This window comes from Hyperolius riggenbachi, chromosome 8 (genome assembly GCF_040937935.1).
Source record: "Hyperolius riggenbachi isolate aHypRig1 chromosome 8, aHypRig1.pri, whole genome shotgun sequence".
Lineage (NCBI taxonomy): Eukaryota > Metazoa > Chordata > Amphibia > Anura > Hyperoliidae > Hyperolius > Hyperolius riggenbachi.
In genome coordinates, this window is record NC_090653.1 from 287,806,932 (window position 1) to 287,824,316 (window position 17,385).

Below are 17,385 nucleotides of genomic sequence, written 5' to 3' on the forward strand. Positions count from 1 at the left end.
ATAAGCAGGACAGCCAGGTAACTAGTATTGATTAAAAAGAGTATGAAGGATAAAAAAAAAAAAAACACAACTTTTTACTAGGCAATCCTGTTCAGTAATAAGGCCATAGCTGAAATGCTGCATCCCCATGGCAGAACGATCACTCAACACCCCGAAATCCCGGGGAAAAATTCCATGCCTTTCCAGGTCGTGGATTTTGCTGCCCGGGGGAGGCAGAGCTTTTGGCTGTAGCTCCGCCTCTAGTCGCGCCAATCTCCGGCAGATCTCCACCTCTTCCCGCCCCTCTCAGTGAAAGAAGACAGAGGGGCGAGAGGAGGTGGAGATCCGCGGAGATTGACGCATGCAGAGGCGGAGCTACTGCACAAAGCTGTGCATCTACCCGGAAGGACGCTCTAATTTTGCCCCAGGGATTTCGGGGGTATTCATTGAGCGTTCTGGCGCGGGAATGTAGCGTTTCAGCTATGACCTTATTGCTGAACAGGACTGCCTAGTTTTTTTAGTCTTCAGACTCTCTTTAAAAGGAAATAAATATGGCAGCCTCCACATACCTCTCACTATAGTTGTCCTTTCAAGATCACTTTGTGTTCAACAGTGAAATGGAAAAAACACTATTATAAGCAGGGCTATGGCAATAAGCAAGTACAAAACCAACGCCTCAGTTTATGAAACCACCGACTCCAGGTACCAATAAACTGCTCCAACTCTTCAGCCCTGATTAGAAGTATAAAATTGGTTTTCGGCCTGTACCGATCCGTCTCTGACATTGCAGTTACGACCCCGCTAAACATTGTACGAAGCCAAGAACCCCCCTGCCAGCCGGTCCCTCAGGAGGGCATTTCTTATCACTCCAGAAGAAAATGACAGTCACGCAGCGAGAACGTTTACACGGGAATACCGTCTCCCTCGCCGCGCCCTGCACCTCACGCTGCTGCTGGAAGTCTCTGCCAAAACTACAGTCCCAGTTTACTTAATAAATTAGACTAACACAAATTGGATGTAAACTTTAATTGTCCTGTCTGCTGTGAAATGAGGTACAACCAAACGTAATTGTTCTGGGCAGCCGTCTTCAGTCACGTGACTGTGCTAAGCAGGATTCCATACCATTACTGGACTCATTAAAGGGATAGTCTACGGAAAATGCCATTTAAAGTGGACCTGAACTCTTGCACTGGACAGGAGGAAAACAGATAAATGCACCCTGTATGTATTTATAAAGTTTAGCCTGTCTGATTCCCCCTCATCTGTGACTAATCACAAGGTGTAATTTGATCTCTCAGTGGTGTCAGTTCAGGAATCTCAGAACAGCTAATTTGTAAGCACAGGATGTTAACCCTATGTCTGCTTCCATGAAAGCAGGAAGTAGACACACTGCAGATTTATTGCAGGATTTCTATCCGCTGTAACAAAGAAATATAATTATTTAAAGGTTATTATGCTGTTGCTTATCTTTTAGAGCTGAGAGGAAGTTCTGAGTTCAGGTCCGCTTTTAGGCTGCTTACACACTAAGACGTTACAGGCGCACGTTAGTGCAGCCTGTAACGCTCCCCCAACGCACAGCAATGTAACACAAGTGGGCTGTTCACACTGCCCACGTTGCGTTACATGTAACGCTGCACGTTGTAGGGAAAGTGCAGCATGCTGTGCGTTCTAGCGGCTTTAGTTAGACTGTTTGCACATGCTCAGTGGGGGGCGGAGAGGAGGCGGGGAGATGCCGCTACAGTAGCCGCGCACATGGCTACTTAATATTCACTGCACTGGCGGCCGCTGATTGGCCAGCGGGACCACGTGATGCGGAGTGTCTCGCTCCGCATCACGTGGTACCGCCGGCCAATCAGCGCCACTCTGGGAGACCTTATACGGATAGAGCCGCCTAACGCGGCTCACACTACCGTCCTCTCCCGCACCACCATACGTTGCGTTAGGGGCACGTTATGCGACCATATCGTCCCCTAAAACGCAACGTCTTAGTGTCTAAGTAGCCTAAAAGTATTAGAGGCAGAGGAACAGCAGGACAGCCCGGCAATCTGCATTGTTTAACAGGAAATAAATATGTCAGCCTTCATATCCCGCTCATTTCAAGCGTGCTTTAAAAATCTAAACCAAACAAGTGACATTTAAGACATGAAATAAAAGTATTCAGCGGATCGTGTTTCATGAAATGACTTCCCCAAAAAATAAGAAAGGAAAGGAAATACCCTGAAAGTCGCTGAACAGAGATGACAGAAAAGTGAAAAGAATTCCACGTGTTTTGTGGGCGTGTCAGCCAAAGATAACATCAGTGTTTAAACTGAGCTTAAAGCAGTGCAGGAGCTTCTTATCCAACCAGGATGTGGACAGATTACAAATCCCTGCTGGATACAAAGCGGACTCGCTGCTGGCAGGGCTCCCCGACACCCCAAATACTTAAGGGGAGGGCTAATAAGAGGGGGCCAATCAACGCTGAGCAAGCAGCGGGGGAGAGTGCAAAGGAGGGGATATGACAAGAAATTCCTGACTTAAAGAGAAACTCTGACCAAGAATTGAACTTCATCCCAATCAGTACCTGATACCCCCTTTTATATGAGAAATCTTCACCTTTCCTCAAACGGATCATCAAGGGGCTCTGTATGACTGATATTGTGGTGAAACCCCTCCCACAAGAAACTGAGGACCGTGGTACTCCTGGCAGTTTCCTGTCTGTGAACCTTGCTGCATTGTGGGAAATAGTTTCCAACTGCCAAAAAAAGCAAGCAGCAGCTACTTCCACTGACAACACCTGCCAGCAGTAAAAATGTCACCATGTGATGAATGTCAGAACGTAAATAAGTGAGAGGAAAGATTTTACAAAGAGCAAACACTGACAATCCTATTCTACCTAATAAAACCTAAGTGTCTCGGCGTCCCATGCCCCTGTGTGTGTGTGTTTTTTCTCTCTGCGCATGTGCAGAGACACTGAAAGGGAGTGAGGCACGGCAGGACGGGGCAGAGGAGGACGGGGCCAAGGAGCTGGCAGGTGGGCGGGCGTGTGCACACGGCGGATATTTGTGCGCGCGCAGGGTGTGGAATGCGTGCTGACATGCGGCGGTGACAGACCTAGAGCCCGTTTTTAAATGGGCTTAGGTCACCTAGTATACACATAATCGTATAATTCATACATAATTATTGTAAAAATGAAGCACTTTTTTATTACATTATTTTCACTGGAGTTCCTCTTTAAGTCACCTTTAAATTCTCTGCAGCTACAAAAGCCTGATAATAAGTCTCTGGGCAAACAAGCCAGCAGTGACTCAGAGCGCGCCCCAGAGAAAAGCCAATTAGGACGATGAATTGGGACGTTGAAAGCAAACAACGTACGGAACACTCGCCACGGCCGCAGCTGATGGCGTGGAAGAAGGAACGTCAAAAAGCAACTGCGTGAAGATTTTTATCTCGCAATGTAAACGCAGAGCAAGTCAGCTGGGGTGAGTCTGCGGGTCACATGACTTTCCCACAGCCATGAAAAGCAAAGAAAATAATAAAAACCGACTTTGCAGGAGGTTTTACGTGATCCGTAGTGCTGCGGCACTGATAACACACTTCTGTGCTTCAACAACTGTCTGGCCCCTTACTGGGGTCTACCCCTGTTAAAGGGCACTCGAAGTGACAGAAATAAGGAGGCTGACATTTATTTCCTTTTTAAAAAATGCAGCTTGCCTGGCTGTCCTGCCGATCTTCTGCCTCTAATACTGTTAGTCCTAGCCCTTGAACAAGCATGCAGCATATCAGGTGCTCTGACTGAAGTGTGGCTGGATTAGCTGCATGCTTGTTTCAGGTGTGTGATTCAGACACTACTGCAGCCAAAGAGACCAGCAGGACAGCCAGGCAACTGGTATTGCTTAACAGGAAATATATATGGCAGCCACCATATCCCTCTCACTTCAGGTGTGCTTTAATTTGCATCTGTTTTGTTTTCCGAAATTTCTGGACTATCATATTGCAATGACAGCGTGAAATCAATTGCTAAATGATAAAAAGCTAGCTACTTACAAGCGTTATGTTAAAGGGGAACTTCAGCCTAAACAAATACACTGTCATTAAGTTACATTAGTTATGTTAATTAGAATAGATAGGTAATATAATCTCTTACCCACCCTGTTTTAAAAGAACAGGCAAAGTTTTGTGATTTCATGGGGGCAGCCATGTTTTTGGATGAAAGGAGGTGACAGGGAGGATAAGACACAGTTCCAACTGTCCTGTGTCCTGAGCACCTCTCCCAGCTACTAGGCAACGAGAACAACAACATCAGAAATCCCATCATGCTTTGCACGGCATCAGGGGAAAAATGCCCGGGCAGTTTTCTTCTGTGCAGCTAAAAATGAGGCTTGAGTGAGAAAAACAGAGTTCTGCTGCTGTGAAACTGTTAAAGAAACACCAAGCCTTTCCAGTGCTGCTGAGTAGATTTTTAGTCTGGAGGTTCACTTTATGGTACATCCTCTAAGCAGGTAGAGGAGGCTTTTCTTGGTAAAGAAAACAGATTTTTTACAACCTGTTGTAAACAATAAAAACTGACTTAACAACCAACTTATAACCCATTTAGGAAACAAGGGCTGACGGTTAAAGAGACAGCGTCTTGTACATCCATTCACTGTAGATGCTCGTGTGGATTCTCACTGCTACGTGTACAAGTCAAACATCCTCCCGTAATAATCTGCTAATAATGACTCAACCTTCCAGCAACCAGTGCCTGTAAGGACTCCTCGTCACAGCGGTGCTAAAACCACAAACTGTCGGCAAACACAAATTAGGACGGGTGTAACCGCAAAGCGTTTTAACCACTTCCGGGTTTCGGGTGGTTTGGATGATCTGTGCTGCGGGGGCTCTTCAGCCCGCAGCACAGATCAGATAGCAGGAAGGGCGATCAGACTTCCCCCCCCCCCTTTTTTCCCCACTAGGGGGATGTCCTGCTGGGGGGGGGTCTGATCGCCACCGCGCTGCTGTGCCTAGCGGGGGGGGGGGGGGCTCCTCAAAGCAGTGCTATTCCTCCCTCTGCCTCCTTCCCTCCCTCCCCTCATTATGGGCTGCGCAGGACGGAAATCCATCCTGCGCCGCCTCAGATAGGCTTCAGCTTATCAGATGCCGGCGATCCCCGGCCAATCAGAGGCCGGGGATCGCCGATCTCCTCCGTATGTATGTAAACAGCGGGGAAGATTTTCCCTGCGTGTTTACATTTACCCTGCGAGCCGTGATCGGAGGCTCGCAGGGTGTTCACGGAGACACCCTCCGTGAACTGACATGGAACGGTTTCCATGGAAACCGCTTCAGGATTCAGGGGCGTACTTATGCGTACGCAGAATCCTGAAGTGGTTAAAGGACAAATGTACATCCTAAAAAAAAATAATAATAATTAAATACCGTCTTTCCCCTAAAATAAAACATCCGCCGAAAATAAGACAGGTCTTATATTTCAAGCAAGCTTGAAATATAAGACATTCTCCGAATATAAGGCCTAGTTCGGCCGCACAATGTGTCCCCGTCCCCTTCGCTCCCTCCATTGGCAGAGTCGCGAGCGGAGCATTACCGTATTACAGCAGAAGGAACTCACCGGCTTCCGATGTGCCCGCGTTAGCGTCTTTCCTCAGTAGCGTCCAGCTTCCTCTCCCTGGCAACGACGGCTCTAGTCATGTGACGCACGCACATCCGCGTCACATGACGTGAGCCGCCGTTGCCAGGGAGAGGAAGCTGGACGCTGCTGAGGAAAGACGCTAACGCGGGCACGTCGGAAGCCGGTGAGTATCCTGCGCTGTAATGCCCGCTCGCCACTCTGCAGAGGGAAGGAGGGAGGGAAGGGCTTTACTGGGCTGGGGCTGCCATTCTGCGGCCAAGGGGACCTACGGTAGTCCAGGGCAGCACATGAGGGAGGGAGGGAAGGGCTTTACTGGGCTGCCGTTGCCGTTCTGGACAAGGTCCCCTCGGCTATGTACCAGCAGCACATCAGGGAGGGAGGGAATGGCTTTACTGGGCTGGGTGCTGCCACTGGTAAAAAAAATTGTAAGCCCTCCCCGAAAATAAGACCTAGCATGATGATATTTGGGGCTGAAATTAATATAAGACAGTGTCTTATTTTCGGAGAAACACGGTAGGTTGGACACTCACCTAAGAGGAGGGAAGGCTCTGGACCCCTTAGGGCCCATTCAACGTTGTAGTCGCAAACTTTTTGCAGAGGTGATTTTACAGCGATTAGCACGGTAAAATCACTGTACACACTCACGATTTTTGAACGATCGCAATAAGCTCTTTTTAAGTACTGTATCAAGATCTAGAATCGCGGAAAATTTCTGCATGCACCGCGTTTTGTAATTGCCGCTAATCGCGAACCGCCCATGATCGGCGGCAGTGAGATCACTGCCATAAGTTAGTATTGCACTTGCGCTTTAACAAGTGCTAGCGCTTCGAGGATTAGTAGGGATGACCCGCTAATCGCGCCAGTAAGGACGGGCCGTAAGATCCTCCCCAGTCTTCTCTGCATCCTCTCGTTCCCCCGCCAGCTCCCATTCCAGCATTCCACTTTAAAATCGAAGAAGCCTCCGGGTCTCCTCGTAAGCCATGGAAATTGACAAATGACAGGAAGGTGACAATTTTAAACACTCGAGTAGCTGATTGTGTACTCGCGTGGGCGCAGGGCAAAGCCGAAAAGCGGCTCACCTCGCTCCTGCAAAAGTCCCGGTGGCTGCTGTACAGGTGGTTGTTATCGGCCGCCTTTGCAGATACTGATCTTTTGTGTCTGTACAGCATCTTTGTGTGCAGCATCTTGCAAAGATTTTATCTGATGGGGAGTTCAGCTCCATAGAATAGACTGTGTAGGTGTGGCTCTCATACTACATGGAAGGGGGTAAGATTTCTGTCTGATGGGGAGTGCAGCTCCATAGAATAGACTGTGTAGGTGTGGCTCTCATACTACATGGAAGGGGGTAAGATTTCTGTCTGATGGGGAGTTCAGCTCCATAGAATAGACTGTGTAGGTGTGGCTCTCATACTACATGGAAGGGGTAAGATTTCTGTCTGATGGGGAGTGCAGCTCCATAGAATAGACTGTGTAGGTGTGGCTCTCATACTACATGGAAGGGGGTAAGATTTCTGTCTGATGGGGAGTGCAGGTCCATAGAATAGACTGTGTAGGTGTGGCTCTCATACTACATGGAAGGGGGTAAGATTTCTGTCTGATGGGGAGTGCAGCTCCATAGAATAGACTGTGTAGGTGTGGCTCTCATACTACATGGAAGGGGGTAAGATCTCTGTCTGATGGGGAGTGCAGCTCCATAGAATAGACTGTGTAGGTGTGGCTCTCATACTACATGGAAGGGGGTAAGATTTCTGTCTGATGGGGAGTGCAGCTCCATAGAATAGACTGTGTAGGTGTGGCTCTCATACTACATGGAGGGGGTAAGATTTCTGTCTGATGGGGAGAGCAGCTCCATAGAATAGACTGTGTAGGTGTGGCTCTCATACTACATGGAAGGGGGTAAGATTTCTGTCTGATGGGGAGTTCAGCTCCATAGAATAGACTGTGTAGGCGTGGCTCTCATACTACATGGAAGGGGGTAAGATTTCTGTCTGATGGGGAGTTCAGCTCCATAGAATAGACTGTGTAGGTGTGGCTCTCATACTACATGGAAGGGGTAAGATTTCTGTCTGATGGGGAGTGCAGCTCCATAGAATAGACTGTGTAGGTGTGGCTCTCATACTACATGGAAGGGGGTAAGATTTCTGTCTGATGGGGAGTTCAGCTCCATAGAATAGACTGTGTAGGTGTGGCTCTCATACTACAGGGAAGGGGGTAAGATTTCTGTCTGATGGGGAGTGCAGCTCCATAGAATAGACTGTGTAGGTATGGCTCTCATACTACATGGAAGGGGGGTAAGATTTCTACCTGATGGGGAGTGCAGCTCCATAGAATAGACTGTGTAGGTGTGGCTCTCATACTACATGGAAGGGGTAAGATTTCTGTCTGATGGGGAGTGCAGCTCCATAGAATAGACTGTGTAGGTGTGGCTCTCATACTACAGGGAAGGGGTAAGATTTCTGTCTGATTGGGAGTGCAGCTCCATAGAATAGACTGTGTAGGTATGGCTCTCATACTACATGGAAGGGGGGTAAGATTTCTACCTGATGGGGAGTGCAGCTCCATAGAATAGACTGTGTAGGTGTGGCTCTCATACTACATGGAAGGGGTAAGATTTCTGTCTGATGGGGAGTGCAGCTCCATAGAATAGACTGTGTAGGTGTGGCTCTCATACTACATGGAAGGTGGTAAGATTTCTGTCTGATGGGGAGTTCAGCTCCATAGAATAGACTGTGTAGGTGTGGCTCTCATACTACATGGAAGGGGGTAAGATTTCTGTCTGATGGGGAGTGCAGCTCCACAGAATAGACTGTGTAGGTGTGGCTCTCATACTACAGGGAAGGGGGTAAGATTTCTGTCTGATGGGGAGTGCAGCTCCATAGAATAGACTGTGTAGGTATGGCTCTCATACTACATGGAAGGGGGGTAAGATTTCTGTCTGATGGGGAGTGCAGCTCCATAGAATAGACTGTGTAGGTGTGGCTCTCATACTACATGGAAGGGGGTAAGATTTCTGTCTGATGGGGAGTGCAGCTCCATAGAATAGACTGTGTAGGTATGGCTCTCATACTACATGGAGGGGGTAAGATTTCTGTCTGATGGGGAGTGCAGCTCCATAGAATAGACTGTGTAGGTGTGGCTCTCATACTACATGGAAGGGGGTAAGATTTCTGTCTGATGGGGGAGTTCAGCTCCATAGAATAGACTGTGTAGGTATGGCTCTCATACTACATGGAAGGGTGTAAGATTTCTGTCTGATGGGGAGTGCAGCTCCATAGAATAGACTGTGTAGGTGTGGCTCTCATACTACATGGAAGGTGGTAAGATTTCTGTCTGATGGGGAGTGCAGCTCCATAGAATAGACTGTGTAGGTGTGGCTCTCATACTACATGGAAGGGGGTAAGATTTCTGTCTGATGGGGAGTGCAGCTCCATAGAATAGACTGTGTAGGTATGGCCCTCATACTACATGAAGGGTGGTAAGATTTCTGTCTGATGGGGAGTGCAGCTCCATAGAATAGACTGTGTAGGTGTGGCTCTCATACTACATGGAAGGGGGTAAGATTTCTGTCTGATGGGGGAGTTCAGCTCCATAGAATAGACTGTGTAGGTATGGCTCTCATACTACATGGAAGGGGGTAAGATTTCTGTCTGATGGGGAGTGCAGCTCCATAGAATAGACTGTGTAGGTGTGGCTCTCATACTACATGGAAGGGGGTAAGATTTCTGTCTGATGGGGAGTGCAGCTCCATAGAATAGACTGTGTAGGTGTGGCTCTGATACTACATGGAAGGGGGTAAGATTTCTGTCTGATGGGGAGTGCAGCTCCATAGAATAGACTGTGTAGGTGTGGCTCTCATACTACATGGAATGGGGTAAGATTTCTGTCTGATGGGGTGTGCAGCTCCATAGAATAGACTGTGTAGGTGTGGCTCTCATACTACATGGAAGGGGGTAAGATCTCTGTCTGATGGGGAGTTCAGCTCCATAGAATAGACTGTGTAGGTATGGCTCTCATACTACATGGAAGGGGGTAAGATTTCTATCTGATGGGGAGTTCAGCTCCATAGAATAGACTGTGTAGGTGTGGCTCTCATACTACATGGAAGAGGGTAAGATTTCTGTCTGATGGGGAGTGCAGCTCCATAGAATAGACTGTGTAGGTGTGGCTCTCATACTACATGGAAGAGGGTAAGATTTCTGTCTGATGGGGAGTGCAGCTCCATAGAATAGACTGTGTAGGTGTGGCTCTCATACTTCATGGAAGGGGGTAAGATTTCTGTCTGATGGGGTGTGCAGCTCCATAGAATAGACTGTGTAGGTGTGGCTCTCATACTACATGGAAGGGGGTAAGAACTCTGTCTGATGGGGAGTGCAGCTCCATAGAATAGACTGTGTAGAGTATGGCTCTCATACTACATGGAAGGCGGTAAGATTTCTGTCTGATGTGGAGTGCAGCTCCATAGAATAGACTGTGTAGGTGTGGCTCTCATACTACATGGAAGGGGGTAAGATTTCTGTCTGATGTGGAGTGCAGCTCCATAGAATAGACTGTGTAGGTGTGGCTCTCATACTACATGGAAGGGGGTAAGATTTCTGTCTGATGGGGAGTGCAGCTCCATAGAATAGACTGTGTAGGTATGGCTCTCATACTACATGGAGGGTGGTAAGATCTCTGTCTGATGGGGAGTGCAGCTCCATAGAATAGACTGTGTAGGTGTGGCTCTCATACTACATGGAAGGGGGTAAGATTTCTGTCTGATGGGGAGTTCAGCTCCATAGAATAGACTGTGTAGGTGTGGCTCTCATACTACATGGAAGAGGGTAAGATTTCTGTCTGATGGGGAGTGCAGCTCCATAGAATAGACTGTGTAGGTGTGGCTCTCATACTACATGGAGGGTGGTAAGATTTCTGTCTGATGGGGAGTGCAGCTCCATAGAATAGACTGTGTAGGCGTGGCTCTCATACTACATGGAAGGGGGTAAGATTTCTGTCTGAGGGGAGTGCAGCTCCATAGAATAGACTGTGTAGGTATGGCTCTCATACTACATGGAAGGGGGTAAGATTTCTGTCTGATGGGGAGTGCAGCTCCATAGAATAGACTGTGTAGGTGTGGCTCTCATACTACATGGAAGGGGGTAAGATCTCTGTCTGATGGGGAGTTCAGCTCCATAGAATAGACTGTGTAGGTGTGGCTCTCATACTACATGGAAGGGGGTAAGATTTCTGTCTGATGGGGAGTTCAGCTCCATAGAATAGACTGTGTAGGTGTGGCTCTCATACTACATGGAAGGGGGTAAGATTTCTGTCTGATGGGGAGTTCAGCTCCATAAAATAGACTGTGTAGGTATGGCTCTCATACTACATGGAAGGGGGTAAGATTTCTGTCTGATGGGGAGTTCAGCTCCATAGAATAGACTGTGTAGGTGTGGCTCTCATACTACATGGAAGAGGGTAAGATTTCTGTCTGATGGGGAGTGCAGCTCCATAGAATAGACTGTGTAGGTGTGGCTCTCATACTACATGGAAGGGGGTAAGATTTCTGTCTGATGGGGAGTGCAGCTCCATAGAATAGACTGTGTAGGTGTGGCTCTCATACTACATGGAGGGTGGTAAGATCTCTGTCTGATGGGGAGTGCAGCTCCATAGAATAGACTGTGTAGGTGTGGCTCTCATACTACATGGAAGAGGGTAAGATTTCTGTCTGATGGGGAGTTCAGCTCCATAGAATAGACTGTGTAGGTATGGCTCTCATACTACATGGAAGAGGGTAAGATTTCTGTCTGATGGGGAGTTCAGCTCCATAGAATAGACTGTGTAGGTGTGGCTCTCATACTACATGGAAGGGGGTAAGATTTCTGTCTGATGGGGAGTGCAGCTCCATAGAATAGACTGTGTAGGTGTGGCTCTCATACTACATGGAGGGTGGTAAGATCTCTGTCTGATGGGGAGTGCAGCTCCATAGAATAGACTGTGTAGGTGTGGCTCTCATACTACATGGAAGAGGGTAAGATTTCTGTCTGATGGGGAGTGCAGCTCCATAGAATAGACTGTGTAGGTGTGGCTCTCATACTACATGGAAGGGGGTAAGATTTCTGTCTGATGGGGAGTGCAGCTCCATAGAATAGACTGTGTAGGTGTGGCTCTCATACTACATGGAGGGTGGTAAGATTTCTGTCTGATGGGGAGTTCAGCTCCATAGAATAGACTGTGTAGGTGTGGCTCTCATACTACATGGAGGGTGGTAAGATTTCTGTCTGATGGGGAGTGCAGCTCCATAGAATAGACTGTGTAGAGTATGGCTCTCATACTACATGGAAGGGGGTAAGATTTCTGTCTGATGGGGAGTTCAGCTCCATAAAATAGACTGTGTAGGTGTGGCTCTCATACTACATGGAAGGGGGTAAGATTTCTGTCTGATGGGGAGTGCAGCTCCATAGAATAGACTGTGTAGGTGTGGCTCTCATACTACATGGAGGGTGGTAAGATTTCTGTCTGATGGGGAGTGCAGCTCCATAGAATAGACTGTGTAGGTGTGGCTCTCATACTACATGGAAGGGGGTAAGATTTCTGTCTGATGGGGAGTGCAGCTCCATAGAATAGACTGTGTAGGTGTGGCTCTCATACTACATGGAAGGGGGTAAGATTTCTGTCTGATGGGGAGTGCAGCTCCAGAGAATAGACTGTGTAGGTGTGGCTCTCATACTACATGGAAGGGTGGTAAGATTTCTGTCTGATGGGGAGTGCAGCTCCATAGAATAGACTGTGTAGGTGTGGCTCTCATACTACATGGAAGGGGGTAAGATCTCTGTCTGATGGGGAGTGCAGCTCCATAGAATAGACTGTGTAGGTGTGGCTCTCATACTACATGGAAGGGGGTAAGATCTCTGTCTGATGGGGAGTGCAGCTCCATAGAATAGACTGTGTAGGCGTGGCTCTCATACTACATGGAAGGGGGTAAGATTTCTGTCTGATGGGGAGTGCAGCTCCATAGAAAAGACTGTGTTAGGTATGGCTCTCATACTACATGAAGGGTGGTAAGATTGGTCTGTGATCTTTCATTTTCCAAAGACTTATCTGATGTGTGTCCCCGCCTTTAGTCTGGCATGTGTACGGGCCTTTAAATCACACAACAGGGAGAGTAGAAGACACAGGGAGGAGATCCATAGCAGGATAAACCACAGGACACGGGAGCACATGTGGTGGTGGGAATGGCGAGTAATGGCAACACTGTCAGTCATCGCCAAATCGAACACTGACCAACTGCCGACTGAGAAAATTGATTCCTCCTGCGCTATCGACCGAATCAATTTCAGACTGGAATCAATTTCTAGCAGATTCGATTACATTAATCGATTGTGCTGGATATTGGAGGGTAAAAAAAAAAAAAAAAAAAAGTCTATTGTATGGCCACCAGGCTTTATGCATCAAAGTTACACTGAAGGTGCCCACATATCCGATGGAAGGGCAGATCGACCAATAGACAGATCTCTTAATATCGAATCTGATAGGAGAGAGATCTGTTCCTGCCCATACACCGCAGGCTGATTCCCAAGTACGATAAACATTAGAGGGGACAATGTTGGGGGTTTCACTGCGTTAGTTGCTCATCCCAATATTGCTTGCTGTTACCGCCGCACGCCCGACATCTTGCAGCATGTGTGATCGACATGCTCGCCCCAAAATTGGTTGCATCCTGAATCATGCATGCACTCGGCGGCACAGATTTTCATCCGATTCGATAATTATCGAGTTGGATGGCCGCTCAGCTGCCATGTCGCTAGATGTATGGCCCCCTTAAGTTGTTTTGTAACCACCAATCATCAAGTGGAAGGGAATTATCCCCAAAAAATACGCACGCCGGTGCACATGACTGAATGTTTGAGATGAAGGAAGCACAATGTCACTGTGCATCTTCATCAAAGACCTCCTAGTATGTATAAAACACTACAAAGGACCCCGATCTTCATACAGGCCTGTCTGAAGCGCCATCACCCCACCAAGGACCCCTACCATACCCTCACTATAACATGTACATATCAAAGGAGATTGATCACGTTACAATATCCCAGAATTATTCTCAAGAACAAATCAAGGGCCAACATACATGGCCCCCCCCCCCCCCCCCCCCCCATATACCAGTCCAGAGGATGCACAGATACCGGAGAAAACAGCCTCATTTCATGACCCGGGCAGCAAGTTATGTGACCTATAGCACATTTCTGTCACTTGTCATTATATAAAAACAAACCTCTGCCACTCCCTCCCAATATTTACACATCCTGGGAATGAAAAGAGCAGAGGTGGTCAGTCTGATATAGAGGATAGCGAGTGCAGCTGCTGACATCATCAGAGAGAGCACGTTATATGTCCAGCTGCACAGCACTGCTCACTGCTACAATCCCAAACTGCTCACTGCTATAATCCCACACTGCCCACTGCACTGCTCCCTGCTACAATCACGAACTGCTCCCTGCTATAAATCCCGCGCTGCTCCCTGCTACGATCCCGCGCTGCTCCCTGCTACGATCCCGCGCTGCTCCCTGCTACGATCCCGCGCTGCTCCCTGCTACGATCCCGCGCTGCTCCCTGCTACGATCCCGCACTGCTACGATCCTGCACAGCTCCTTGCTACGATCCCGCACCGCTCCCTGCTACGACCCCGCACCGCTCCCTGCTACGACCCCGCACCGCTCCCTGCTACGACCCCGCACCGCTCCCTGCTACGACCCCGCACCGCTCCCGCACCCCATAAGTATCACTTCAAAGGGAACCTGAAGTGAGAGGGATATGGAGGCTGCCATATTTATTTCCTTTCAAACAATGTGCGAATTAACAGAGGCGCCAGAAGAATAAAATAGGCTACAATTTGTAATATGCAGAGACTCTGCTGTATATACAGAGCCTCTGTTTGGGTTCAAGGTGCGTTTGTAGTCTCTGGGGGGCTCAGCGCATCTCTGATCGGAGGCCATTCGGAGGCGGCCTGGTGATGCGCTGATCCCACTTTTTGCGCAATTTACAATTTGTAAAAAGTAGGGAGTGGCAGTGGTGGACTTACCTACTCCGAAGGACACGACAAACAAGAAATGTATTGCTATACTCCACGATTAATTGCAACGCGTTTTGCAGACGTGACCGTGCTTCATCAGGCAGTCAGATAGGAGTATACAGCATAAGCCATGCAGGTCTGTGTAGGAGCGCCTCTACACAGACCTGCACAGCTTATGCTGTATACTCCTATCTCACTGCCTTCAGGTGTCCTTTAAGGCCTAGGACCCACTAGAGTGCTTTCAACAGCACTTCAGGACTGCTGGCTATTCCAAAAATCGCTGTGCCAATAAAAGTGGATGGATGTGAGGACTTTGGATTGATTGCAATTTGGCCAAATCGCAATCTCTCTGCCTGCATCATTATGCTAGCGATCGCGATTCAATATTAAGTGCAAGACCACTTTTCAATTGCTATATATAATAATTTCAAAGCGATTTTCAGCTCTTGTACTACCCAGAAACTACCAGCTTACCCAGAATCCCTTGCAGAACTTGAAAACTTAAATTGCTAATAACAATGGCTAATGACAATTGCTTTTGCAATTCTCAGCACTAAAATAAAATGCTACAAAAAACGCAGGGAAACGTTGCTGAAATTTCTTTACAAAATGCTAGCAAGAATGCTGAGTGATTGTGGTCTGTAGGGGGTCCCCGGCCTCAACACATTTCCAGGCTTTGGGGTCCCTACACCCAAATTTCAGAGTTTGTACTTGACTTGTCTACCAATCTCATATCTCCATGCTCTCTACCATAATTACAGTAAGCTGAGCGTGATTAAAGGGAACCTGGGATGAGAGGGCTATGGAGGCTGCCATATTTATTTATTTGTAAACAATGCCAGTTGCCTGGCAGTCCTGTGGATCGTCTAGCATAAGTAGCGCGAGTCAAAACCCTGGAACAAGCATATGGTTAATCCAGCAACACAGACAAGTCATAGTACCTGATCTGCTGCATGCTTGTTCAGGGTCTAAAGACACAGGAAAGGGAGGAGGACTGCCAGGCAACTGGTATTGTTTAAAAGGCGATAAATACGGAAGCCTCCATATCACTCTCACCTTGGGTTCATTTTAAAGTGGACCTGAACTCTTGTACAAGACAGAAGGAAACAGAGAAATGCACCTTGTATGTATTTAGAGAGTTTAGTGTGTAATTCTCCCTCATCTGTGACTAAGCGCAAGTTGTAATTTGATCTCTCCCCTGTGTCACATGACTGCAGATAACCTCATTAGAAAGCACAGGATGTTAACAATATGTCTGTGTATAAGAAAAAGCGCGTTGGTTGGCATCTGGAGACACTGAGTGGGGATGGGGGGGGGGGGGGGGGGCGTGGTGCAGCCAAATACAGCCTCCAACAGCAGAGAGCAAGGAAGAGGGGTACCAGGGATTATAATAAATTACACAAGGACCAAGTCACAGCACAGAGGATACTGTCAAGGTCAGAATTAAAGTGGACCTGAGCACAGGACAAAAGGAAAACAGAGAAAGGCACCATGTATGTATTTAGAGAGTTTAGCCTAATTCCCCCTCATATGTGACTAATCACCACTGTAATTTGATCCCTCAGCTGTGTCAGCTGACTGCCACGGCAGAGCAGCTAATCGGTAGACAAGATGTTAACCCTATGTCTGCTTCCATGAAAGCAGGAAGTATACATACTGCAGATTTATTGCAGGATTTGTATCAGCTGTAACGAAGAAATGTTTTTCTTGAAAGGTTAGTATGCTGTTGCTTATTTTTTAGAGCAGAAAGGAAGTTCAGGTCCGCTAAGCCAAGTACAACTGCCTTTGCTCCTTACTGGTACAGACTAACCAGCAAGCTCATGGTGACCCAGAACTCATTGGAGTGTGTGAGGGGCTACAATGGCCCCTTACTTAAATGCTATAAAAAAACAAAAGTTTGCTTTCTTAAAGGAGAACTGTAGTGAGAGGTATAAGGAGGCTGCCGTAATGATTTCCTTTTAAGCAATACCAGTTGCCTGGCTGTCCTGCTGATCCTCTGCCTCCAATAATTTTAGCCATAGCCCCTGAACAAGCATGCAGCAGATCAGGTGTTTCGGACATTTTTGTCAGATCTGACAAGATTAGCCGCATGCTTGTTTCTGGTGTGATTCACACTACTGCAGGAAAATAGCTCAGCAGGACTGCCAGGCAACTGGTATTGCTTAAAAGGAAATCAATATGGCAGCCTCCATATACCTCTCTCTTCAGTTCTCCTTTAAAACAGAAAAAAAATGTGATAATGCAGGTTGGAGTGAGCTTCGAAATGTCTCCCACAATGCATTACTGCTGAATATATGCAAATGAACCATTGTTACCCTTAGAAGCTAAACACACCTCCAGAACCGCTGGAATGCAATGATGTGTCAGCTTGTTAATTTGTACAGAGCCATAATAATCCAACATGCATACAGACTGTTTCGGATTGGTTTACCCTCATCAGTGCATTACTGGTACGATGGTAATGCTGCTGTCTGTGTAGCCTCCCAGTGACCCACTCTGCAGTTATAAGAAGAAACCTTCTGGTCCAAATGTGACGCATCAACAGCAAGTCTGGTGAACTGAGGGCAGCATACGAGTAACTTTTCTCATTACACAACCCTGAATGAAAAGCTTGATAAGAGAGGAGACCTGCCTGTCACTAAAGACAGAGACAATGGAGCTGCCTGTCATCAACAGTCAATGAAATGCAAACAATTCGGACTTGCATGAAATTTTAAAGTAAATCGTATGCAGAGAGGAATTTGGCCAATTAAAAATA

The 17,385-nt window shown here is 47.5% G+C and overlaps 1 protein-coding gene across 3 annotated transcripts in view; it reads right to left on the reverse strand.

The window, feature by feature from the left end:
- Nucleotides 1–17,385, reverse strand: part of SEC16A (SEC16 homolog A, endoplasmic reticulum export factor) — a 149,766-nt gene that overhangs the window by 130,784 nt on the left and 1,597 nt on the right. The gene's annotated exons all lie outside the window — the stretch shown is intronic.